Below are 27,975 nucleotides of genomic sequence, written 5' to 3'. Positions count from 1 at the left end.
AATTAAACTTAAAGTAAAGTCACCATAGTCCCAGATGACCATTGGCAGCTTTCCCCTTTTGAGGGGGAGAACTGACTGGTGGTGATTTAACCTGAGGATCACCAAACATCAGGTGAGGGGCAAGGTTGAGAAGGCGGGCCTTCATGAATAACGTCAGCCGGTGTTGGAATTGAACCTGCATTGTTGCATTGCTCTGCATGACAAACCAGCTGTCCAGTCAACTAAGGTAAACCAACCCCCATTAAATTTAAACACTAACTAGATCCTTAAAAAAGGAAATAAATGGTTGCCATCCCAGGTATACTTCACCACTGACTCCCTGATGGTTTATTTAATTTTCTCTAAGTGTAGGAAATCATTAAATCGCCCAACCAGGCAGAAGCACTGGGTGAATTGGGAGATCTCCAACCAAGCTATATTCGCCTCCAGGTTATCGGTGATGCAAAGGCGACAATGTCTGTCCCTCACCCAGAGTGAAATGCTGGTGAACCTGAAACCCCAAATATGGCTAACAAAGGACATGGATTTAAATCCACCTGGAGTATCTCCAATGTAGTGCTAAAAAGGAGGCCCAGAAGCTGGCAAGTTTGGGAGCAGGACCAAAACATATGCATATGGTTACTGGAGCAAGCGAACAGCAATCATCTCTGTCCTCCGCATTTGGAAAAAACCCACTCCTCCTTGCCTTGGTCAGGTGCGTTCTGTGTAACCTTGAACGGAATTAGCTCAACCAGGCACATGAGGACGTGGAGTTGACCCTGTAAAGCGCCTCCCTCCAAGCCTCACTAGTAAGTATAGACCCAGCTCACTGTCCCATCTTGCCCTCGCCCTGTTTTTTTTTTTGCGGGGGGGTTTGCGACCAGAGAATATAGCCGTAAAGGTCCGAAATAGACTCCTTCCTTGCTGAGCCAAGGATAAAATCCTCTTCAGCAAGAAGGAAGGTGGAGCCAAAGGAAAGGAAGGAGGAAGGGAAAACCTTACAAGAAAAATCACAAACCTAAAATACGAAAGAGGCTCGAGTTGGATGGTGGAAATTTGTTCGCTAACTTCTCCTCTACAAATAGCTACCTAAATGCTCAAGTCTCTTTGCTTTCCAAAATTTAAATGATGGGTCCAAACCAGAAGGTAAGAGAAGGTGATTGTTATAAATAGGAACCAATGAAGAAAGGAGATTAAAATGCTGTTGAAACTGTTTCCAAATCCTAAGAGAGGAGACTCTTTCCAGGGGCCGGTGCGGACTCGGTGGGCCGGGTGGCCTCCTTCTGCACTGTAAATTCTATGATAATCTATGATTAATCTAGGACAAAGGTTCGGCACAGCATCGTGGGCCGAAGGGCCTGTTCTGTGCTGTATTTTTCTATGTTCTATGTTCTACCACCGGGTTTGAGGTAAATCTAGTGGCAGAAAAGGGCAACGGACAGTAATATTGGCATGGAGATTAGAAATAGTACACTTGCGTGCTTCCATTTGTCCCCAAATAGAATCAGGGTCACTAATCCACAACAAAATATTTTGCACGTTAGCAGCCCCTGAACTATATAACAAGCGGATCCAAGGAGCAAATCTATGGCCACGTCCAAATCTCCCGATAATCTCAAATAAACATTCACATTCCACCCTATCATATGCTTTTGTCCGCCTGTCCCTTTGGAGTAGAACGCTGCAGATTCTGGGTTTGTTACTCACCCAAATAAAAGCAGAAATCAATTTCTTAACCGTAATAAAGAATTTGGGCAGAAAAATGGGGAGACATTAGAAGTCAAATAGAAACCTAGGAAGTACATTAATTTTAATTGTTTGGATCCTACCCGCCAGAGATAGCACGTTGTTCCACCTCTAGATGCGCTCTAACATTACAGGCTTGAGAATTTAACTTATGAAGTGAGGCCCAATTATGGGCCACCCGTACCCCACAAATAGCGGGAATTTGCATCAGAAAGGCAGAAAGATAACATACCCAATTGGGCTTCCCTACAGATGGCAGGGGGGTTCACCGGAAGACATTCACTCTTGCCTAGATTCAATTTATAGCCAGAGAAGGAGCCAAAGGTATGAAGTACCTTCATTATGCCATCTATGGAGGGAGTTGGGTCTGTAATATACAGAAGTATGCCATCTGCATAAAGCAATACCAATGCTCAACCCCGTCATGACAAATAACTCTCCACTGATTAGAGTCCCTCAACGCTATAGAGAGTGGTTCTATTGTCAAGGCAAACTAAAATGGGGAAAGAGGGCAACCCTGTCTAGTGCCCCTATTTAAGAGGAAGTAGTCAGTGTGTTCATGTGAACGCTGTCCGTGGGGGGCATTATATAACAAGCGGATCCAAGGGGCAAATTTATGGCCGCATTCAAATCTCTGGAGAATCTCAAATAAACATTCACAATGCGTTTTCAACATCAAGAGAAACTGTCACCTCATGTTCAGGGGAGGGGGAAACAATAACATTTAAAAGGTGACATATATTGGCCGATAGTTGTTGACCTTTCGCAAAGTCTGTTTGATCCTCCAAACTACACTTTGGAGATAAGGCTCCGACCAGAGTGCCAGAGCCTTAGCAAACAACTTAACATGCGCATTTAAAACCGAGATGGATGGTTATGAATTGCACTTGGTCGGATCCTTGTCCCTCTTAAGGAGCAAGGAAGTGAGGGTTGGAGGCACTGAGCTCCACGACGGGGAGTCATTAAACATACCCAGGAACAAGAGTACGAGCTGCTCCGAGAACTTGTAAAAGCCAACTGGGCCCAGAGCCTTGCCGGACTGCTTCAGCCCAATACATTTTAATATCTGGTCAGGGCATAACGGGGAGTCCAACTTGTAGTTCTTGCTCATCTCAACAGTTAGGATGGGCAGACCACCCAGAAAGTCGGACACGATTTTTATCTGCAGAGGGCTCTGATTTATACAGGGAGCAATAATAGAATTTAAAAGCCACATTGACCTGGAATGGGGCGGAAACAAACTTGCCGCCTGAATTGGGTATCCAAGGGATCTCACTGGAGGTCGCTTGTCTCTTGAGTTGGTGAGCCACAAGAGACTGGCCTTCTCCCCATATTCATAAAATGTACCCCTGGACAGGGCAGCACGGTGGCCTAGTGGTTAGCACAACCGCCTCACGGCGCTGAGGTCCCAGGTTCGATCCCGGCTCTGGGTCACTGTCCGTGTGGAGTTTGCACATTCTCCCCGTGTCTGCGTGGGTTTCGCCCCCACAACCCAAAAATGTGCAGAGTAGGTGGATTGGCCACGCTATATTGCCCCTTAATTGGAAAAAATAATTGGATAATCTAAATTTATAAAAAAAAAAATGTACCCCTGGACAGCTGTAACTGACATGTTCAGCCTTGTTAGTGGACTGAATCTGTAATTTTTTTCCTGCTTGCCAGTAGCTCCGGAGTAGGGTCGAGTGAGCATTGGTGATCCACCAGTCTCTGCTGCTCCAACTTCACCGTCTTCAGCATGAACATTTCTGTTAGAAATGGTCTCCCCCACTAAGGACGGCCTTTTTCAAAAAAAAAAAAAAATTTTATTGAAATTTTTACGAAATATAAACAATATTAACAAAACAACCGCGGTAAAAACCCAAGAACAACACCCACCCAACTTCAAAAGCAACTACAAACAAAAGAAAAAACAAAAGAACACCCAAACAACAAAAGGGAAAGAGGTAACACCCGCCACATCCCACAAACCCATGTACACAGTTCTCCCTCCCACCGAATCAACCCGCCCCCGGTTGCTACCGTTCTGCCAGGAAGTCCAGGAAAGGCTGCCACCGCCTAAAGAACTCTTGTACTGATCCCCTCAGGGCAAATTTCACCTTCTCCAATTTAATGAACCCCGCCATATCATTGATCCAGGCCTCCACGCTTGGGGGCCTCACATCCTTCCATTGGAGCAAGATCCTCCGCCGGGCTACTAGGGACGCAAAGGCCAGAACACCGGCCTCTTTCGCCTCATAGAACATTACAGCGCAGTACAGGCCCTTCGGCCCACGATGTTGCGCCGTCCTGTGAAACCCCTCTAAAGTCCCTCTACACTATTCCCTTATCGTTCTTATGCCTATCCAATGAACATTTGAATGCGTTTAGTGTTGGCGAGTCCACTACTGTTGCAGGCAGGGCATTCCACGCCCTTACTACTCTCTGAGTAAAGAACCTACCTCTGACATCTGTCCTATATCTATCTCCCCTCAATTTAAAGCTATGTCCCCTCGTGCTGGACATCACCATCCGAGGAAAAAGGCTCTCACTGTCCACCCTATCTAATCCTCTGATCATCTTGTATGCCTCAATTAAGTCACCTCTTAACCTTCTTCTCTCTAACGAAAACAGCCTCAAGTCCTTCAGACTTTCCTCATATGATCTTCCCTCCATACCAGGCAACATTCTTGTAAATCTCCTCTGTACCCTTTCCAATGCTTCCACATCCTTCCTATAATGTGGCGACCAGAACTGCACACAATACTCCAAATGCGGCCGCACCAGAGTTTTGTACAACTGCAATATGACCTCATGGCTCCGAAACTCAATTCCTCTACCAAAAAAAGCTAACACACCGTACGCCGCCTTAACAACCCTCTCAACCTGGGTGGCAACTTTCAGGGATCTATGGACATGGACACCGAGATCTCTCTGCTCGTCCACACTACCAAGAATCTTACCATTAGCCCAGTACTCTGCCTTTCTGTTATTCCTTCCAAAATGAATCACCTCACACTTTTCTGCATTAAACTCCATTTGCCACCTGTCAGCCCAGCTCTGCAGCTTATCTATGTCCCTCTGTAACTTGTAACATCCTTCTGCACTGTCCACAACTCCACCGACTTTAGTGTCATCTGCAAATTTCCTCACCCATCCTTCTACGAGCTCCTCCAGGACATTTATAAAAATGACAAACAGCAACGGCCCCAAAACAGATCCTTGTGGCACACCACTCGTAACTGGACACCAGTCAGAGCATTTCCCATCAACCACCACTCTTTGTCTTCTATCAGCTAGCCAATTTCTGATCCAAACTGCTAAATCACCCTGAATCCCATGACTCTGTATTTTCTGCAATAGCCTACCGTGGGGAACCTTATCAAACGCTTTACTGAAATCCATATACACCACATCAACTGCTTTACCCTCATCCTCCTGTTTGGTCACCTTCTCAAAAAACTCAATAAGGTTTGTGAGGCACGACCTACCCTTCACAAAACCATGTTGACTATCTCTAATCAATTATTCCTTTCCAGATGATTATACATCCTATCTCTTATAAACCTTTCCAAGACTTTTCCCACAACAGAAGTAAGGCTCACTGGCCTATAGTTACCGGGGTTATCTCTACTCCCCTTCTTGTACAAGGGGACAACATTTGCTATCCTCCAGTCCTCTGGCACTATTCCTGTAGACAAAGATGACTTAAAGATCAAAGCCAAAGGCTCAGCAATCTCCTCCCTAGCTTCCCAGAGAATCCTAGGATAAATCCCATCTGGCCCAGGGGACTTATCTATTTTCACACTTTCCAGAATCGCTAACACCTCCTCCTTATGAACCTCAAGCCCTTCTAGTCTAGTAGCCTGTATCTCAGTATTCTCCTCGACAACTTTGTCTTTTTCCTGTGTGAATACTGATGAAAAATACTCATTTAGCACCTCTCCTATCTCCTCGGACTCTACGCACAACTTCCCACTACTGTCCTTGACTGGCCCTACTCTTACCTTAGTCATTCTTTTATTCCTGACATACCTATAGAAAGCTTTAGGGTTATCCTTGATCCTACCTGCCAAAGACTTCTCATGTCCTCGCTTGGCTCTTCTTAGCTCTCTCTTTAGAGCCTAGCTAACTTGTAACTCTCAAGCGACCCAACTGAACCATCACGTCTCATCTTCACGTAAGCCTCCTTCTTCCTCTTGACAAGTGATTCAACTGCTTTAGTAACCCATGGTTCCCTCTCTCGACCACTTCCTCCCTGCCTAACAGGTACATACTTATCAAGGACACGCAGTAGCTGTTCCTTGAACATGCTCCACATTTCCATTGTGTTCATCCCCTGCAGTTTTCCTCTCCAGGCGATGTATCCTAAGTCTTGCCTCATCGCATCATAAGTGCCTTTCCCCCAGCAATAACTCTTGCCCTGCGGTTTATACCTATCCCTTTCCATCGCTAAAGTAAACGTAATCGAATTGTGGTCACTATCACCAAAATGCTCACCTACCTCCAAATCTAACACCTGTCCTGGTTCATTACCCAGTACCAAATCCAATATGGCCTCGCCTCTTGTTGGCTTATCTACATACTGCATCAGGAAACCCTCCTGCACACATTGGACAAAAACATTGGATCCATCTAAAGTACTCGAACTATAGTGTTTCCAGTCAATATTTGGAAAGTTAAAGTCCCCCATAACAACTACCCTGTTATTTTCGCTCCTAACCAGAATCATCTTTGCAATCCTTTCCTCTACATCTCTGGAACTTTTCGGAGGCCTATAGAAAAGCCCTAACAGGGTGACCTCTCCTTTCCTGTTTCTTAACTCAGCCCATACTACCTCAGTATTCGAGTCCTCATCAAATGTCCTCTCAGCCACCGTAATACTGTCCTTGACTAACAATGCCACCCCTCCCCCTCTCTTACTACCTTCCCTGAACTTACTGAAATATCTAAACCCCGGCACCTGCAACAACCATTCCTCGCCCTGCTCTATCCATGTCTCCGAAATGGCCACAACATCGAAGTCCCAGGTACTAACCCATGCCGCAAGCTCACCCACCTTATTCCGGATGCTCCTGGCATTGAAGTAGACGCGCTTTAGACCACCTTCCTTCCTGCCGGTACACTCCTGCAACTTTGAAACCTTACTCATGACCTCACTACTCTCAGGTTCTTGTGTACTGGAGCTGCAATTCAGGTTCCCAATCCCCTGCTGAACTAGTTTAAACCCTCCCGAAGAGCATTAGCAAACCTCCCCCCGAGGATATTAGTACCCCTCTGGTCCAGGTGTAGACCATCCCGTTTGTAGAGGTCCCACCTACCCCAGAATGAGCCCCAATTGTCCAGGAATCTGAAACCCTCCCTCCTGCACCATCCCTGCAGCCACGTGTTCAACTGCTCTCTCTCTCTATTTCTCGACTCGCTAGCACGTGGCATGGGTAACAACCCAGAGATAATAACTCTGTTTGTTCTAGCTCTAAGTTTCCACTCTAGCTCCCTGAATTCCTGCCTAACATCCCTATCCCTTTTCCTACCTATGTCATTGGTACCTATGTGGACCACGACTTGGGGCTGCTCCCCCTCCCCCTTAAGGATCCCGAAAACACGATCTGAGACATCGCGGACCCTGGCACCTGGGAGGCAACACACCAACTGCGAGTCTCTCTCGTTCCCACAGAATCTCCTATCCCCCTAACTATGGAGTCTCCAATGACTAATGTTCTACTCCTTTCCCCCCTTCCCTTCTGAGCAACAGGGACAGACTCTGTGCCAGAGACCTGTACCCCATGGCTGACCCCTGGTAAGTTCTCCCCCCCCCCCCCAACAGTATCCAAAGCGGTATACCTGTTACTAAGGGGAACGACCACAGGGGATCCCTGTACTGACTCCTTACCCCCAGCCCCTCTCACCGTCACCCATCTATCTTTATTCTTTGGCGTAACTACCTCCCTGAAGCTTCTATCTATGACCCCCTCTGCCTCCCGAATGATCCGAAGTTCATCCAGCTCCAGTTCCTTAACACGGTTTTTGAGGAGCTGGAGTTGGGTGCACTTCCCACAGATGAAATCAGCAAGGGCACTGACGGCGTCCCTCACCTCAAACATTCTGCCTCCTGCACTCGCGGCTCCACTGGAACCCCAAAAATTGCGAGTACCCAGCCTGGCTTGACCGTGGATCCCACCACCCTCAACACCGTCCTTGCTACCCCCCCTTCCAAAACTCCCCCAGCGCTGGGCATGCCCAGAACATATGGGCGTGGTTCGCTGGGCTCCCCGAGCACCTAGCACACCTGTCTTCGCCCCCGAAAAACCTACTCATCCTCGTCCCAGTCATGTGGGCCCTATGCAGCACCTTGAACTGTATGAGGCTAAGCCTCGCACAGGAAGAGGAGGAATTCACTCTCTCCAGGACATCCACCCACGTCCCCTCCTCAATCTCCTCACCCAGCTCCTCTTCCCATTTACCCTTCAGTTCCTCCACCGAGGCCTCGTCTACCTCCTGCATCACCCGGTATATGTCCGAAATCCTCCCTCCACCAACCCACATCCCCGAGAGCACCCTGTCCCGCACCCCACGTGGGGGCAGCAAGGGGAACCCCTCCACCTGCCGCCTGGTAAAAGCCTTCACCTGCATGTACCTAAACATGTTCCCCGGGGGGAGCCCAAACCTCCCTCTAACTCCCCCAAGCTCGCGAACCTCCCCTCCACAAACAGGTCCCTCAACCTCCTAACCCCTATCCTGTGCCAGCCCAGAAATCTGCCATCAATGCTCCCTGGGACAAACCGATGGTTCCCCCGTATCGGGGCCTCCATCGCGCTCCCCACTTCTCCCCTATGCTGTCTCCATTGCCCCCAGATTTTGAGGGTAGCCGCCACCACCGGACTCGTGGTATACCTCGTTGGAGGGAGCGGCAACGGCGCCGTTACCAGCGTCTCCAGCCTCGTGTCCACACATGACGCCACCTCCATCCTCTTCCATGCTGCCCCTTCCTCGTCCATTACCCACTTACACACCATCGCTGCGTTGGCAGCCCAATAGTACCCACAGACGTTGGGCAACGCCAGCCCCCCATCCCTGCCCCGTTCCAGGAACACTCTTCTCACCCTCGGAGTCCCATGCGCCCACACAAATCCCGTAATACCCCTGTTGACCCTCCTAAAAAAGGCCTTCGGGATAAGGATGGGGAGGCACTGGAACAGGAACAAAAACCTCGGGGGCACCGCCATCTTAACGGACTGCACCCTCCCCACCAGTGACAGCGGTAACATATCCCACCTCTTGAACTCCCCCTCCATCTGCTCCACCAACCTTGTGAGGTTGAGCTTGTGCAGGGCCCCCCAACTCCCAGCCACCTGGACACCTAGGTACCTGAAGCTCTTCCCTGCCTGCTTCAGTGGGAGCCTACCAATCCCCTCCTCCTGATCCCCCGGATGCACCACGAACAACTCGCTTTTGCCCAGGTTCAACTTATATCCAGAGAAACCCCCGAATTAACTAAGAATCCTCATCACCTCCGGCATCCCCCCCACCAGGTCCGCCACATACAGCAACAGGTCATCCACATAAAGCGACACTCGATGCTCCTCCCCACCCCGCACCAGGCCCCTCCAGTTCCCTGACTCCCTCAACACCATGGCCAGGGTCTCAATCGCCAACACGAAGAGCAAGGGGGACGGGGCACCCCTGTCTCGTCCCCCGGTACAGCCGAAAATACTCCGGCCTCCTATTTGTGGCTACACTCGCCATCGGGGCCTCGTAGAGCAGCCTCACCCAACGGATAAACCCCTCCCCAAACCTCTCCAACACCTCCCACAGATACTCCCACTCAACCCTATCAAAGGCCTTCTCCGCATCTAATGCCACCACTATCTCTGCCTCCCCTTCCACAGCCGGCATCATAATAACGTTGAGGAGCCTTCGTACGTTCATATTCAACTGCCTTCACAAACCCCGTCTGGTCCTCATGAATAACCCCCGGCACGCAATCCTCTATTCTTGTGGCTAGGATCTTTGCCAGCAGCTTGGCATCGACATTTAGCAGCGAAATCGGCCTATATGACCCGCACTGCAGAGGGTCCTTGTCCAGCTTAAGGATCAAGGAAATCAGCGCCTGTGACATAGTCGGGGGCAACGCCCCCCCCCCCCCCCCCCCCCCCCCCCCCCTCCCCTCCCTTGCCTCGTTAAAGGTCCGGACCAACAGGGGGCCCAACAGGTCCACATACCTTTTATAAAATTCCACCGGAAACCCATCCGGCCCCGGTGCCATCCCCGACTGCATGCTCCCTATCCCTTTAACCACCTCCTCCAGCTCGATCGGCGCCCCCAATCTTTCCACCTGCTCCTCCTCCACCCTCGGAAATTGCAGCTTGTCCAAGAAGCGCCCCATTCCACCCCCCTCCACCGGGGGTTCCGACCGGTACAGTTCCCCATAGAAATCCCTGAAGACCCCATTAACGTCACTCCCCCAATCTCCCTGGCCGCTTCCCGCTTTCGGAGCTGGTGTGCCAGCATCCTGCTCGCCTTCTCCCCATACTCGTACACCGCCCCCTGTGCTTTCCCCCACTGAGCTTCCGCCTTTCTGGTAGTCAATAGGTCGAACCTGGCCTGAAGGCTACGCCTCTCCCCCAGCAATCCCTCCTCCGGAGCCTCCGCATATCTCCTATCCACCCTCACCATCTCCCCTATCAGTCACTCCCTCTGCTCCCCCCTCTCCCTATGGGTTCGGATGGAAATCAATTCCCCTCTAGTCACCGCCTTCAATGCCTCCCAGACCGTCCCCACTCGGACCTCCCCGTTGTTCTTGGCCTCAAGGTACCTCTCGATACACCCCCGAACCCTCTCGGCCACCTCCTCGTCTGCCAGCAGCCCCACCTCCAAGCGCCAGAGCGGACGTTGGTCCCTCTCTTCCCCTAGCCCGAGGTCCACTCAGTGCGGGGCATGATCTGAAATGGCAATGGCGGAGTATTCCACATCCTCCACCCTCTAAACCAGCCCCCTGCTCAGGACAAAAAAAAATCAATCCTCGAATAGGCCTTATGCACGTGGGAGAAAAACGAGTACTCCCTGGCCCTTGGCCTCGCAAGCCTCCAGGGATCCACCCCCCCCCAATCTGGTCCATAAATCCCCTCAGCACTTTAGCCGCCGCCGGCCTCCTACTCGTCAGGGACTTGGATCGATCCAATGGGGGATTCAGTACCGTGTTGAAGTGTGTCGTCGTCGTCGTCTTCCCCCCCCCATGATCAGGCCCCCCACCTCCAGGTCCGGAATGCGGCCCAACATACGCTGCATAAACCCCGCATTGTCCCAATTTGGAGCGTAAACATTCACCAACACCACCCGCTCCCCCTGCAGCTTACCACTCACCATCAGATACCTCCCGCCACTGTCAGCCACCACATTTAACGCCTCAAACGTCACCTTCTTCCTCACCAGGATCGCCACCCCCCGACTCTTCTCATCCAGCCCTGAGTGAAGTACTTGGCCCACCCATCCCTTCCTCAGCTGAACCTGGTCCGCCACTTTCAGGTGTGTCTCTTGGAGCACGGCCACATCCGCCTTCAGGTGCGCAAACACCCGGGCCCGTTTGACTGGCCCATTCAGCCCCCTCACATTCCAGGTTATCAGCCGGATCAGAGGGCTCCCTGCCGATTAGCCATAACCCATCCCTTGCCCACCACCGGCCAGCGTCCCCCGCTCTGCCAGTTCCCCACGGCGGCAACCCCCCCCCCCCCCCCCCCCCCGCATCCTCCAGCTCCTTCCTGACTGTTTCAGCAGCAACCCGGTGCCCCCCCCCCCCCCCCCCCCCCCCCAAGGCTAGGACCCCTCCTAGCCGCGCCCCTCCCTCATTGCACTCCCGTGAGCCAGATAACTTCTGCTGACCCTGGCGACTCCCGCCCCACGTCCGACTCCTCCTCACGTGGGACTACCCCCTCCTCCATCGTGCCCATCAGCGGGACCTCCTCCTCCCTCCCCCCCCCCCCCCCAACCCCCCCCACCCACCCTGCTCTTACGTGGGAAAAGAAAACAGCCAGCAATGGCCCGCGCTTCTCAGCCCCGACTCCACCCCCACCACCTCCCAGCGCAGGAAACCCGAGAAAAGCCCACGCTTTCGCCCTGCCCAGCCCCGCCTCCTCTAGGGCAACTCCCATTGTCAGTCCCCCCCACCAGCTCCCCGAACTCCCCGTTTACCCCCCCTGCCCGAACCCGTCCACCAGACCCATACAGAAAAACCCATACAAAAACGACATAACGACATCACCCCACCCACCCTAAGGCCAACCCACATCTTACATTAAACCGAGCAAATACAAGTACAGTATTATACAACATCCCCCATCTTAGACCCTCAGTTTGAGTCCAGTTTCTCGGCCTGCACAAAGGCCCACGCCTCCTCCGGGGACTCAAAATAATGGTGCCGATCCTTATAGGTGACCCACAGACGCGCCGCTGCAACATGCCAAACTTCACGCTCCGTCTGTGGAGCACCGCCTTCGTCCGGTTAAACCCCAGCCCTCCGCTTCGCCACCTCCGCACTCCAGTCCTGGGAGATCCGCACCTCCGTGTTCTCCCACTTGCTGCTCCGCTTCTTCTTGGCCCACCGGAGGACACACTCACGATCCACGAACCGATGAAACCGCACCAGCACCGCCTGTGGCGGCTCGTTCGGCTTGGGCCTCCTAGCCAGAATTCTGTGGGCCCCCTCTAACTCCAGGGGCCCCTGGAAGGACCCAGCCCCCATCAGCGAGTTCAACATAACAACCACATAGGCCGCCAGGTCCGACCCCTCCAGCCCCTCCGAGAGGCCCAGGATCCGCAAATTCCTCTGCCTCGGCCGGTTGTCCAGCTCCTCGAACCGCTCCTGCCACCTTTTATGGAGCGCCTCGTGCATCTCCACCTTCCCCGCGACGGCCACGGCCTCATCCTCCCATTCGGAGGCCTGCTTCTGCAGCTCCCGGATCGCGGCCCCCTGGACTGTCTGAGCCTCCATCTGCTCTCTGGTGGTAACCTTCAATGACTCCAGCAGCTCCACCTTCAGCTCCTGGAAGCAGCGCAGCAGAATCGCCTGCTGCTCCTGCGCCCACTGCCTCCACTCCTCCGGGCCTCCGCCGGCCGCCATTTTGTTTTTCTTCCCCCGCTTTTCCAGGGGTGCTTCCACCGTTTTTCTTCTTACCCCACTCCTGGTCTGGACCGTTGGGGTCGACTCCTATCCTCTTCCCACGTCGGGATTTGCCGACAAAGTTCCGTTGGGGGCCCTGAAAAGAGCCCCAAAGTCCGTTTTCAGCGGGAGCTGCCGAACGTGCGGCTTAGCTTCGCATTGCCGCCACCGGAAGTCACTAAGGACGGCCTTAAGAGTCTCCCATTGTGTGGAGGGCGATATTGAATCAGACTTGTTTAATTCAGGCGTCTAGACAAACCCTCGCAAAGTTTTATTTTTATCTGCCGGCAGAGTAGCATCTAATCTCCAGGGTGGGTGTTGGGCGGGGCAGGACTTCAGCAATATATGTGGTCATAAGTAACAATTGCCGCTGCTGCTGAAGGGAAGAGAGCCCTATTCAAAATGTTAAAAACTCAGTGCGGGAGTGCGCATGATGGACATGTGAAAAAAAGGAAAAGTCCCTCTTGTTTGGGTTCAAAAAGTGCCAGGGATCTACCCCCCACACCTGTGCCATTAAATAAGACAAAGCCCTGGCCATCCCAGATGGGACAAGAGGTTTAGGTTTGGTACGCTCCAATTTAAGGTCAAAGCACAGTTCAGGTTGCCTCCTAAAATAAGCTGGTGCAAGTTTAGGTTGGGAAGAGAAGAAGTATCCCCATCCTCAATGGTGGAGGAATCCGGGCAGCACGGTAGCGCAGTGGGTTAGCCCTGTTGCCTCACGGCGCTGAGGTTCCAGGTTCGATCACGGCTCTGGGTCACTGTCCATGTGGAGTTTGCACATTCTCCCCGTGTTTGCGTGGGTTTCGCCCCCACAACCCAAAAGATGTGCAGAGTAGGTGAATTGGCCATGCTAAATTGCCCTTAATTGGAAAAAATGAATTGGGTACGCTTAATTAAAAAAAATATATAATTGTTTTTTTTAAATGATGGAGGAATCCAGCACCTCTGTGCAAAAGGCGAGGCCGAAGCATTCGCAACAATCTTCAATCGGAAGCGCGAAGTGGATGATCCATTTCAGTGTCCTCTGGAGGTCCCCAGCATCACAGATGTCATTCTTCAGACAATATGATTCACTCCACGTCATATCAAGAAACGGCTGAAAGCACTGGATACTGCAAAGGCTATGGATCCTGACAGTATTCTGGTAATAGTATTGAAGACTTGTGCTCCAGAACTTGCTGCACCCCTAGCCAAGCTGTTACGGTACAGCTACAACACTGGCTAACAATGTGGAAAATTGCCCAGGTATGTCCTGTACACAAGAAATAGGACAAGTCCGACCAGACAATTGCCGTCCCATCAGTCTACTCTCCAGCAAATTGATGGAAGGAATCATCAACAGCGCTATCATAGAACATACTGTGCAGAAGGAGGCCATTCGGCCCATAGGGTCTGCACCGACCCACTTAAGCCCTCACTTCTCCCCGTAACCCAATAACCCCTCCTAACTTTTTGGTCACTAAGGGCAATTTATCATGGCCAATCCACCTAACCTGCACATCTTTGGACTGTGGGAGGAAACCAGAGCACCCGGAGGAAACCCACGCAGACACGGGGAGAACGTGCAGACTCCGCACAGACAGTGACCCAGCGGGGAATTGAACCTGGGACCCTGGCGCTGTGAAGCCACTTGTGCTACCATGCTGCCCTATCAAGCAGCATTTACTCAGCAATAACCTGCTCACAGACGCTCAGTTTGGGCTCCGCCAGGGTCACTCAGCTCCTTATTCATTACTGCCTTGGTTCAAACATAGACAAAGGAGCTGAACGCCACAGGTGTGATGAGGTGAGAGTGACTGCCCTTGACATTAAGGCATCATTTGACTGAGTATTGCATCGAGGAGCTCGAGCAAAACTGGAGAAAAGCTCTGCTAGTTGGAGTCACACCTGACACAAAGGAAGATGGTTGTTGCTGTTGGAGGCCAATCATCTCTGCTCCAGGACATCACTGCAGGCGTTCCTCAGGCCCAGCCATCTTTTGCTGTTTCATCAGTGACCTCACTTTCATCATCAGGTCAGAAGAGGAGATGTTCGCAGATGACTACAATGTTTAGTACCATTCGCGACTCCTCAGATAATGAAGCAGTCCATGTCCAAATGCAGCATGAACTGGACAATATCCAGGCTTGGGCTGACAAGTGGCAAGTTACATTTGTGCCGCACAAGTGCCAGGCAATGACCATCTACAAGAGAGGATCTAACCATCACCCCATAGCATTCAAATCTGTTCGAGTTCTTTGAGGAGGTAACGAGGAAGTTAGACAAAGGAGGACCAGTGGACGTGATTTATTTAGATTTCCAGAAGGCCTTTGACAAGGTGCCGCATAGGAGACTGTTAAGTAAGTTAAAAGCCCATAGTGTTATGGATAAGATTCTGGCATGGATAGAGGATTGGCTGACTGGCAGAAGTCAGAGTGGGGATAAAGGGGTCGTTTTCAGGATGGCAGCTGGTGATAGTGGTGTGCCTCAGGGGTCTGTGCTGGGACCACAACTTTTCACAATATACATTAATGATCTGGAAGAAGGAACTGAAGGCACTTGCTAAGTTTTCGGATGATACAAAGATCAATAGAGGGTCAAGTAGTTGAGGGTTGAGGAAGCAGGGGGGCTGCAGAAGGACTTGGACAGGCTAGGAGAGTGGGCAAAGAAATGGCAGATGGAATACAATGTGGAAAAGTATGAGGTTATGCCCTTTGGAAGGCAAATGGAGGCGTAGTCTATTTTCTAAATGTGGAAATGCTTAGGAAATCAGAAGCACAAAGGGACTTGGGAGTCCTTGTTCACGATTCTCTTAAGGTTAATGTGCAGTTTCAGTCGGCAGTTAGGAAGGCAAATGCGATGTTAGCATTCATGTCGTGAGGGCTAGAATACAAGAGAAGTGAGGCTATTTAAGGCCCTAGTCAGACCCCATTTGGAGTATTGTGAGCAATTTTGGGCCCCGTATCTAAGGAAGGAAGTGCTGCCCTTGGAAAGGGTCCAGAGAAGGTTCACAAGAATGATCCTTGAAATGAAGAGCTTGTTGTACGAGTAACGGTTGAGGACTTGGGTCTGTACTTATTGGGAGTTTAGAAGGATGAGGGTGGACCTTATTGAAGCTTACAGGATACTGCGAGGCCTGGATAGAGTGGACGTGGACAGGATGTTTCCACTTGTAGGAAAAACTAGAATCAGAGGACACAATCTCAGACTAAAGGGATGATCTTTGAGATGAGGAGGAATTTCTTCAGCCAGAGGGTGGTGAATCTGTGGAGCTCTTTGCCGCTGAAGGCTGTGGAGGCCAAATCACTGAGTGTCTTTAAGACAGAGGTAGATAGGTTTTTGATCAATAAGGGGATCAGTAGTTATGAGGAGAAGGCAGGAAAATTGGGATGAGAAAAATATCAGCCATGATTGAATGGCGGAGCATGGCGTGAGTGGCTAATTCTGCTCCTATGTCTTATGGTCTTATTCCCTTCACTGAACCTCCCACAATCAACATGGTGGGGGGGTTACCGTTGATCAGAAACTGAACTGGAATAACAATATTAATACTGTGGCTACCAGAGCAGGTTGAAGGCAACTCGCCTCCTGAACCCCCAAAGCATGTCCACCATCTATAAATCAGGAATACTCTCCACTTGCCTGGATGAGTGCAGCTTCAACAACACACAAGCTCAACACCATCCAGGATTAAGCAGCTACCTGTTTGCTACCCCTTCCTTCCACAAACATTCAGTCCCTCCACCACCAACTATCAGTGGTAGTCATATGTAGCATGTACAAGATGCACTGTAGTAACTCGCCAAGGTTCCTTAGGCAGCACCTTCCAAACCCACAGCCACTACCATCTAGAAGGACAAGAGCAGCAGATACTTGGGAACCCACCATCTGCCAGTTCCCTTCCCAGTCTCACCACCCAGACTTGGAAGTATACTCAGTTCCTTCACTGTCGCTAAGTCAAAATCCTGGCATTCCCTTCCCCACAGCGCCGCGGGTGTACCTACATCTCGGGGACTGCAAAGGTTCAAGAAGGCAACTCATCTCACCTTCTAAAGAGCAACGAGGGATGGACAATAAATGTTGGCCTTGCTAGCGACGCCTACATCCCGTAAGCAAAGAGCAAGTTGATAAAATTCATATCATCCCAGTTAGGGCCATAAACGTTGACCATGACTATGAGAGTGTTCAACAGGGAGCCACAAACCATGTATTGACCATCTGGGTCAGCGATAATCTCAGAGGAGGAGAACTGGACTCTCAATTAAAATTCCTGTACAAACTGGAGTGAAAACCTGCCTAACCCAATCCTTGCAAGTGGATTTCCTGCAAGAAAACAAGAATTTAGGCTCTTAAGATGGGTGAATGCCCTGGACCGTTTTACTGGTCCACTCAAACCCCTCACATTCCAGGTAACCAACTGGATTGGAGGTCTCCCACCACCCCTTCATCTGGAGTCAGCCATTCCCAAAGAGAGAGAGGGATATTGAAAAGATAATTAAAATGATGGCCACCGAACCAAGTCAGATGACTCGATAATGGAAAGCCAACAAGTTAACACCAGCATAACGCTGAAAGTCCTCACCCTCCTCCACCCTAAATATGCCATATTGAAGCAGTGACAAACGAGATTATTCTAAAGCTAAACAAATGGGGGCCAAGACCTCTTCAATTGATCTTTTGAGATCCACTGACAAGCTTTGTTGGTGTTTATCTTGCTCACTCGCCAAAATGCAGCTGAGCGCCTCGACCTGTAGTGGAGTGGTCGGAGAGGAAGAATTAACCCCTGCCACATTATCCTCAGATGAATCCTGAGAGGCTTCAGAGTCAACTGACGGATTGTGGTTTGAATTTTTCTTTGCTTTGCATCCCTTGAGCATCTCGGAGAAGGGAAGGCTTTATTCCGCTAAATTTAAAGAGTTCCTGAGAAGTACAAGGTCTGTGGCGCCATAATAAAGGGCAAAATGATCAGCTTTCCAGGGGGAGCCACCTCGTGCGCATCCTCCCCTTGCATAGTGCCACCGGAAAACTAAAATATAGTTAAGGAAATGGAAAACGTAGATGACCGAAAGTGATGAAAATAGGTTAAGGGTACATGGTCCTCAATTTACCTTTCATTAATTTCAATGAATGCTTGGAATTGTGAATGTTTAACAGGTGGACAAGGGTTGTGAAATGGTGGCTGATTTGAGGTCTATTATAGTCCCTGGCTGATTTTCCGAACCATTAATTTTAATGTGTGTTTATCACAGGTGGCCGATCCACAACCACTTGCTTTATGCTCCTTCTGAAGTTTTATGTTCCATCCAGGAATGGAATTCCAAATAGTGGTGGAGGTAAAAACCCTGCAGATATTTAAGTAGAAATGTTGAGACTGCAGGATCTATCTGACTGGCTATCTTGCACAAGCTTGAATGGATTTCAGGACCACATGATTTATTGAATTATTGAACCCCTACAGTGCAGAAGGAGGCCAATCGGCCCATCAAGAATGCACCGCCTTTGGAAAGAGCATCCTACCTAGGCCTAACCTCCACCCTACCCTCATAACCCAGACACCCCACCTAACCTTTTGGACACTAAGGGGCATTTTAGCATGGCCAATCCACCTATCCTGCGCATCTTTGGGCTGTGGGAGGAAGTCTGGCCTGGACTCATCTGGGCCCCTGTCATGTGGGCCCGGTGCACGACCTTAAACTGGATCAGACTGAGCCTGGCGTATGTTGCGGTCGTGTTTACTCTGCCCAGAGCTTCTGCCCAAATACCGTCCTCCATCTCCACCCCAAGCTCCTCTTCCCACTTAAGCTTCAGGTCCTCAGTATGTGTATCCTCTGCTCCCATTAGTTCTTTGTAAATATCTGAGACTCTGCCCTCACCTACCACTCCCCTAGAAACTACCCTGTCCTGCCTCCCCTTTGGCGGGAGGCGTGGGAAAGACGGCACCAATCTGCGCACAAAATCCTGCACCTGTAAGTATCTAAAGTCATTCCCTCCCGCCAGCTCAAACTTCTCCAACGTCATGCTCAGAAAGCTCCCTTCCAGGAAAGATCACCCACCCTTGCAATCCCCGCCCTCTGCCACAGTCGATACCCACCGACCATGTTTCCCGGGGCAAATCCGTGATTGCCGCAGATTGGGGTCCACGCCGATGTTCTCACTTCTCCTATATGCCTCCTCCACTGGCCCCAGATCCGCAGAACCGCCACCACTATGGGGCTGGTGGAGTACTGTGCCAGTGGGAGCGGCAGAGGCGCCATAACCAGGGCTGCCAAACTGGTGCCCCTGCACGAAGCAGCCTCCATCCGCTCCCAAACCAACCCCGTACCCACCATCCATTTCCTTATCATCGCTATGTTGGCCGCATAGTAGTAGTTGCTGAAGTTTGGCAACGCCAGCCCCCTTCCGCTCTGTTCCTTTCGAGCATCACCTTCCTTACCCGCCGGGGACTTCCCCGCCCAGACAAATCCCAGGATAATTTTATTCAGCCTCTTAAGGAAGGACCTGGGGATGAAAATGGGGAGACACTGAAATGTGAACAAGAATCTTGGGAGAATCGTCATCTTGACAGTCTGCACCCTCCTCGCTAGTGACAGCGGGAGCGCATCTCAACTCCGAACCTCCTCCCTCACTCGTTCCACCAGTCGGGACAGGTTGAGCTTATGCAACTTGCCCCAGTCCCGTGCCACCTGTATCCCCAAGTATCTAAAGCTTTCTCCTACCAGCCTGAACGGCAACCCCTTCAGCCTACTCTCCTGTCCCCTCACCTGAATTACGAACAACTAGCTCTTAGCCATATTCAATTTATATCCTGAAAACCGGCCAAATTCTCTCAGGATTTCCATGATACCGTCCATCCCCGCCATTGGGTCCAATACGTTATAACAGCAGGTCATCCGCATATAACGAGACTTTATGTTCCACTCCCCTCCAGACCAGCCCTTTCCAGTCCCTTGAAGCTCTTGGAGCAATTGCCAACGGCTCAATGGCCAGCGCAAACAGCAGTGGGGAGAGAGGACAACCCTGTCTTGTCCCGCGGTGCAGTCTAAAGTAATCTGATATTGTCCTGTTCGTCGTTACACTAGCCTCTGGGGCCTGATATAACAGCCTAACCCAGGGCAGCACGGTGGCACAGTGGTTAGCATTGCTGCCTACGGCGCTGAGAACCCGGGTTCGAATCCCGACCCTGGATCACTGTCCGTGTGGAGTTTGCACATTCTCCCCGTGTTTGTGTGGGTTTCACCCCCACAACCCAAAAGATGTGCAGGGTAGGTGGATTGACCATACTAAATTGCCCCTTAATTGGAAAAAATTATTGGGTACTCTAAATTTAAAAAAAAGAAAAAAATAACAGCCTAACCCAGTCAATGAACCCCTCCCCAAACCGTCCCAGCACCTCCCACAGATAGTCCCACTCGACCCGATCAAAAGCCTTTTCCGCATCCATAGCTACCACTATCTCTGGCTCCCTGTTCTCTGGGGGCATCATAATCACATTAAGCCTGCTTAGATTGGCCGCCAGTTGCCTACCGTTTACGAACCCGGTTTGGTCCTCCGCAATTACATCCGGTACACAGTTCTCAAATCTAGTCGCTAAGATCTTGGCCAGTAACTTAGCGTCTGCGTTGATCAAAGAGTTCGGCCTGTAAGACCCACAAGCCTCCGGGTCTTTATTCCGTTTCAGAATAAGTGAAATAGTGGCCTGCGACATCGTCGGGAGTAGAACCCCTCTGTCTCTTGCCTCGCTAAAGACCCTGATCAGCACTGGCCCCACTATCTCGGCAAACCTTTTGTAAAACTCGCCGGATAACCATCCGGCCCCGGGGCTTTATCCGACTGCATGACCTTCAGGCCCCCCAATACCTCTTCAATCCCAACCAGGGTCCCCAGTGCGTCTACCAATCCCCTTCCCACTCTTGGGAAGGTCAGTCCGTCCAGGAATCGCCTCATCCCCTCCGGTCCCCTGGGGGGTCCCGAAGTGTACAGCTTACTATAAAAGTCCCTAAACACCTTGTTCAGCCCTGCCGGGTCCCCCACCAGATTACCCTCCCCGCCTCGTCCGCTAGCAATCCAACTCCCAGCCTCCATTGTGGGCGCTGAAAGCTATCCTTGCAAATCTGTAGATCTACCCAGTGTGGAGCATGATCCAATATGGTAATTGCCGAATATTCTGCCCCCACCATCCCGGCCAGAAAGTCCCTACTCATGGCAAAGAAATCAATTCATTTTTTTTTTTGAAATAATTTTTATTGAAAAATTTTGAATTTATACAATAATAATGCACCATAGTAAAATACCAAAAATAACAATAATATTAGCAATCATAAACATTCGCCCCACCTCCATGAACAACACAGCATTTTAACAACACAAATTAACACAATATAAAGTTACAGAATAGAAACTACAATAAGGAACCCCCCCCGGTTTGCTGCTGCTATTGACCAAGTTACCTATCTTTGAGCCAGGAAGTCCAGAAAAGGCTGCCATCGTTTATAGAACCCTTGTATTGATCCTCTCAGGGCAAATTTGACCCTTTCCAATTTTATAAATCCTACCATGTCACTGATCCAGGTCTCCACAATTGGGGGCCTCGCATCCCTCCACTGTAGCAGGATCCTTCGTCGGGCTACTAGGGACGCAAAGGCCAGGATACCGGCTTCTTTCGCCTCCTGCACTCCCGGCTCTACCGCAACTCCAAAAACGCGAGTCCCCACCCTGGTTTGACCCTGGATCCAACCACCCTCGACACCGTCCTCGCCACCCCCTTCCAGAATTCTTCCAGTGCTGGGCATGCCCAGAACATATGGGCGTGGTTCGCTGGACTCCCCGAACATCTGGTGCACCTGTCCTCACCCCCAAAGAACCTACTCATCGTAGTCCCGGACATGTGGACCACCGGTGCAGCACCTTAAATTGGATGAGACTAAGCCTCGCACATGAGGAGGAAGAGTTGACTCCCTCCAAGGCATCCGCCCAAGTCCCGTCCTCTATCTGCTCCCCGAGTTCCTCCTCCCATTTAGCCTTCAGCTCCTCCACTGACGACTCCTCCACCTGCTGCATTACCTTATAGATGTCAGACACCTTCCCCTCTCCGACCCACACCCCCGAAAGCACTCTGTCCATCGTCCCCCGTGAGGGCAGCAGAGGGAATCCCTCTACCTGTCGTCTAGCAAACGCCTTTACCTGCAAGTATCTGAACATGTTCCCTCGGGGAAGCCCAAATTTATCTTCCAGTTCCCCCAGGCCAGCAAACCTCCCGCCAATAAACAAGTCCCTCAATTTACTAATGCCCGCCCTTTGCCACCCCCTAAATCCCCCATCTTTGTTCCCCGGGATGAACTGATGATTGCCACCCAGTGGAGCCTCCATCGAGGCCCCTGTTTCCCCCCGACGCCGTCTCCACTGTCCCCAGATTCTTAGGATCGCCGCCACCACCGGGCTCGTGGCAAACCTCTTAGGGGAGAGCGGCAACGGCGCCGTTACCATGGCACCCAGGCTCGTACCTCTACCTGACGCCATCTCCATTCTTTTCCACGCCGCCCCTCCCCCCTCCGTCACCCATTTGCGCACCATTGACACATTGGCCGCCTAGTAGTACCCCAGAAGGTTGGGCAGCACCAGCCCGCCTCTATCACTCCCTCGCTCCAGGAACACCCTCTTCACTCTCGGAGTCCCATGTGCCCACACAAAGCTCAAAATACTGCTAGTCACTCTCCTAAAGAAGGCCCTGGGGATAAAGGTGGGCAGGCACTGAAAGAGGAACAAGAACCTCGGAAGCACCGTCATTTTGACGGACTGTACCCTCCCCGTCAACGACAATGGCAGCATGTCCCACCTCTTGAACTCCTCCTCCACCTGATCTACAAGTCTGGTGAAATTATGTTTGTGAAGAGTCCCCCAGTCCCTGGCCACCTGTACCCCCCGGTACCTAAAGCTCTCCCCTGCCCGCCTAAGCGGGAGCCTACCAATTCCTTCCTCCTGGTCTCCAGGTGCAGCACAAACACCTCACTCTTGCCTAAATTTAATTTATAACCTGAAAAGGTCCCAAACTCAGCTAGCAGTTCCATCATCCCCGGCATCCCTCCCACCGGGTCCGCCACATACAGTAACAGGTCATCGGCATACAACGACACCCTATGTTCCTCCCCACCTCGCACCAAGCCTCTCCACCTCTCTGAATCCCTCAACGCCTTCGCCAGAGGCTCGATTGCCAGTGCAAACAACAAGGGGGGACAAGGGGCAACCCTGCCTGATCCCTCGGTAAAGCCGGAAGTACTCCGACCTCCTCCCATTCATGGCCATGCACGCCATCGAGGCCTTGTATAGCAGCCTTACCCATCTAATGAAGCCTTTACCAAATCCAAACCTCCCCATCACCTCCCATAGGTACCCCCACTCCACTCTATCGAAGGCCTTCTCCGCATCCAGCGCCACCACTATCTCTGCCTCCCCCTCAATCGCCGGCATCATGATGACATTCAACAATCTCCACACATTCGTGTTTAGCTGCCTTCCCTTCACAAAACCTGTCTGGTCCTCGTGCACAACCCCTGGCACACAGTCCTCTATCCTGATGGCCAGGATGTTTGCCAGCACCTTAGCATCCACGTTGAGGAGAGATATGGGCCTGTATGAACCACACTGCTGGGGGTCCTTGTCCCTCTTTAAAATTAACGAGATCAGCGCCCGCGACATCGTCGGGGGCAAAGTCCCCCCTTCCCACGCTTCATTGAGTGTCCGCACCAGCAAGGGGCCCACTAGGTCCACAAACGTTTATAAAATTCCACCGGGAACCCATCCGGCCCCGGTGCCTTCCCTGACTGCATCTGCCCGATCCCCTTAACTAGCTCCTCCAGCTCAATCGGCGCACCCAACCCCTCCACCTTCTCCTCCTGCACCTTCAGGAAAGGAAGCCCGTCGAGGAACCTCTCCATTTCCCTCCTCTCCCCCGTTGGCTCCGACCGGTACAGTTCCCCGTAAAAGTCCTTGATGACCTCATTCACCTCTACCCCCTTCCGCACCACATTCCCACTCTTATCTCTCACTCCAGCAATTTCCTTAGCCGCATCCCGTTTGCGGAGCTGATGAGCCAGCATCCTACTCTCCTTTTCACCATGTTTGTACACTGCCCCTTGTGCCTTCCTCCACTGTGCCTCCGCCTTTCTAGTGGTCAGCAAATCAAATTTAGCCTGCAGGCTGCGCCTCTCCCCCAACAGTCCCTCCTCTGGTGCCTCTGCATTCCTCCTGTCTACCTCCAGCATCTTTCCCACCAGTCTATCCCTCTCACTCCTCTCGCACCTCTCCCTGTGTGCCCGGATGTATTTCAGCTCCCCACGAATCACTGCCTTCAGGGCTTCTCAGACCATCCCCACCTGAACCTCCCCCGTATCATTCACCTTGAGGTACCCCTCAATACTTGCCCGGACCCTCCTACACACCTCCTCCTCCGCCAGCAACCCCACATCCAACCGCCACAACGGGGCGCTGGTCCCGCACCTCCCCCATCTCCAACTCTATCCAATGCGGAGCATGGTCGGAGATTGCAATGGCCGAATACTCGGCTTCCTCCACTCTCGGAATCAGTCCCCTACTCACCACGAAGAAGTCTATCCGAGAGTAGACCCTATGTATGTGGGAGAAGAAAGAGTACTCGCGTGCCCTCGGCCTCACAAACCTCCATGGATCCACCCCACCCATCTGGTCCATAAACCCTCTCAGTACCTTGGCCGCCGCCGGCCTCCTACCCGTCCTAGAGCTGGACCGATCCAGTGAGGGATCCAACACCGTATTGAAGCCCCCCCCCCCCCAATGATCCGACCTCCCGCCTCCAGATCCGGGACCCGTCCCAACATACACCTCATAAAGCCCGCATCGTCCCAATTTGGGGCATACACACTAGCAAGTACCACCTTCTCTCCTTGTAGCCTGCCCCTACCCATAACATACCTACCCCCCTTATCCGCCACCACCTCCGATGCCTCAAACAACACATTTTTCCCCACCAGAATCGCCACTCCCCGGTTCTTCACATCCAACCCAGAGTGGAAAACCTGCCCCACCCATCCCTTCCTCAGGCGGACCTGGTCCGCCACCTTCAGGTGGGTCTCCTGAAGCATTGCCACATCTGCCTTTAGCCCCTTCAGATGAGCAAGTACCCTTGACTGCTTCACCGGCCCATTCAATCCTCTCGCATTCCAGGTGACCAACCGGATCAGAGGGCGTCCCGCCCCCCCCTCCCCCGTCGACTAGCCATAGCCCGTCGACTACCCGTCCCAGGCCAGCACCCCCTGCCCGACCAAGTCCCCACAGCGACAACACCTCACCTCTGTCCCCCCAGCCCCCACCAGCTCCTTCCTGACCCTACCAGCAGCAACCGGTATTCCCCTTTCCCCCCCTCCTTCCCCCCCAGGCTAGGAACCCTCCCAGCCGCGAACCGTCCTCCATTGTACTTCCGTGGGTCAGCTAACTTCTGCTGACCCCGGAAACTCCCGCCAATAACCCGACCCCTTTCGAAGTGGGATCATCCCCCAATCTATCCCTCCTCCAGGCACCGCTCCAGCGCGGGGAAGAGCCAGTTAAGGCCCCGCCTCCCCCCGTCATCGACTCCGCCCCGCAGCGCGGGAAACCAGAGGAAAGCAAGCGCTTTCGCACTGCCCCACCACACCCTTCTGACGCAGCTCCCAAATACCAGCCCCACTCCATACCCCCAACCCGACATAGAATACAACAAACCCCCCCAACCTTCCCCGCAAGAAGAACACCCCCATAAATAACCATATCAAAATTACAAAAGTACAAAAAAACAAAACAAAAAGGGAAGGACACAGCAACAGCAGAAACCAGCAATAAAGCATTACAACCGACTCCCCAGCCCCTAGTTCAAGTCCGGTTTCTCCGTCCGCATGAAGGCCCACGCCTCCTCCGGGGAATCAAAATAATAATGCCGGACCGAATAAGTTACCCACAGGCGCGCAGGCTGCAACATTCTGAACTTTATCTTTTTCCTGTAAAGCATCTCTTTCGTCAGATTAAATCCAGACCGCCGCTTAGCCACCTCCGCACTCCAATCCTGGTAGATCCGTACTACCCCATTCTCCCAATTGCTGCTCTTCACCTTCTTGGCCCAGCGCAGCACACACTCCCGATCACTGAACCGGTGGAACCTCACCAGCACCGCACGCGGGGGTTCATTCTCCTTCGGCCTCCTGGCCAGTACTCTTTGTGCTCCCTCCAGCTCCAAGAGCAGATGGAAAGACCCGGCCCCCACTAGCGAGTTCAGCATTGTATCCACGTAGGTTGTCAAGTCCGACCCCTCCAGCCCCTCCGTAAGGCCCAAGATCCGCAGGTTTTTCCGCCTCGTGCGGTGATCAAGCTCATCGAAGCGTTCCTGCCACTTCTTGTGGAGTGCCTCGTGCCCCTCCACCTTACTCACGAGGACCACGGCCTCCTCTCGTTCAGTGGCCTGCGTCTGCAACTCCTTGATGGCAGCACCCTGGGTCGTCTGAATCTCCAACAGCCTTCTGTTCATTTCCTGCAGAGAGCTCAGTACCTCAGCCTTGAAGTCTGTAAAGCAGCGCAGGAGAGCAGCTTGTTGCTCCTGGGCCCACTGCTTCCACTCCTCTGGAGCTCCGCCGGCCGCCATCTTGGATTCCTTCCCCCGTTTTTTCTGGGGAGCTGCTGCCGTTTTTTCCCCCTTTCCACTCTGAGTTCGAGTCATGGACTGTGGGGAAAGTCGATCAGCACACCTTCTCCAACCGGGAGACGTCGAAAAATTTCCATTTTGGGCTCTAAAAAGAGCCGAAAAGTCCGTTTAAAACGGGGGCTCCCAAATGTGTGGCTTCCTACGTCATCACCGCCACCGGAAGTCCAAAGAAATCAATTCGTGACGTAGGAGTAGTACGAAAACTCCCTTGCCGACGGCCGGCTAAATCTCCACGGATCAGCTCCCCCCATTTGCTCCATGAACCCTCTCTTCTTTTGCCATCGCTGGCAACCTGCCCGTTTTTGAACACGACCGATCCAGGCTCTGGTCCAGGACTGTGTTAAAGTCCCCACCCATGATCAGTTTGCGCGAGTCCAAGTCGGGGATCTTCCCTAGCAACCTCCTGATAAAATCCACATCCAATTAGGGGCATATACACTATCCAAGACTTCTGTCACCTCTTCGAGCTTACCCCTAACCATAACAAATCTGCTGCCTCCACCCGCAACTGTACCCTCCGCCTCAAATTGAACCCTTTTATTAATCAGGATGTCGGGAGCTGAGTTCGCCATCACAGGTTTCCTAGCTTCTGACTGACTCTTTAACTGCAATCTTCACATAGCTGGTCCAGTTGAGTTTATGGTCAGTGGCAACCCCCAGTGATAGTGGGGGATTCAATGGTGGTAATACAATGGGGTAATTATTAGATTCTCTCTTGTTGGTGATGGTCATTGCCTAGCGCTTGTGCAGCACGAATGTTACTTGCCACTTCTCAACTCAAGCTTGTATATTGTCCAGGTCTCGCTGAACATGGACTGCTTTTGTATTTGCGGAGTCGCAAATGGTGCTGAACATTGTGTAATCATCTTTGAGCATTCCCACACCTGATGCTGTGTTGGAAGGAAGGTGGTAGGTCTTGGGGCACTACCTGAGGAACCCCTACAACCACAACCATCTTCATTTGTGCTAGATACGACTCCAGCAGTGGAGTCCCTATTTCTGTTGACTTCAGTTCTTGCCTTGATTCCACATTTAAATGCAGCCTCGATCTCTTGCCTTTGGAACTCGCCTTTTTTCCATGCTTTTAACCAAGGTAATAAGGTTAGGAGTTGTGACCCCAGTGGAATGTAAACTGCGTGAGTGAACAGGTGATTGCTGAATGAATGCTGTTTGAAAGCACTGTTGATGACCCCATCCACCATTTTACTGATGATGGAGAGTCAGCTGATGGGCGGTAATTGGTTTTAGGTTGAATTTGTCCTGCTTTTTGTGTGCAGGACATCCCTGGATAGATGTCAGTGTTTTAGCTGTACAGCTTGGCTAATGTCACGGCAAGTTCTGAATGTCATGTGCAGCAAATCTAATTGGCTGAAGACTAGCATCTGTGTTGCTTGGGATCTCTGGAAGAGGCTGAGATGGATCATCCACTTGACACATGTGG

At 51.8% G+C, this 27,975-nt stretch overlaps 1 protein-coding gene across 4 annotated transcripts in view; it reads left to right on the top strand.

Moving 5' to 3' along the window:
- Positions 1-27,975, top strand: part of etnk1 (ethanolamine kinase 1) — a 102,300-nt gene that overhangs the window by 22,110 nt on the left and 52,215 nt on the right. The gene's annotated exons all lie outside the window — the stretch shown is intronic.

Source organism: Scyliorhinus canicula, chromosome 11 (genome assembly GCF_902713615.1).
Source record: "Scyliorhinus canicula chromosome 11, sScyCan1.1, whole genome shotgun sequence".
NCBI classification, from domain to species: Eukaryota; Metazoa; Chordata; class Chondrichthyes; order Carcharhiniformes; family Scyliorhinidae; genus Scyliorhinus; species Scyliorhinus canicula.
Note: the sequence above shows the minus strand (reverse complement) of the source record. Positions and strands in the feature narration are given on the sequence as shown.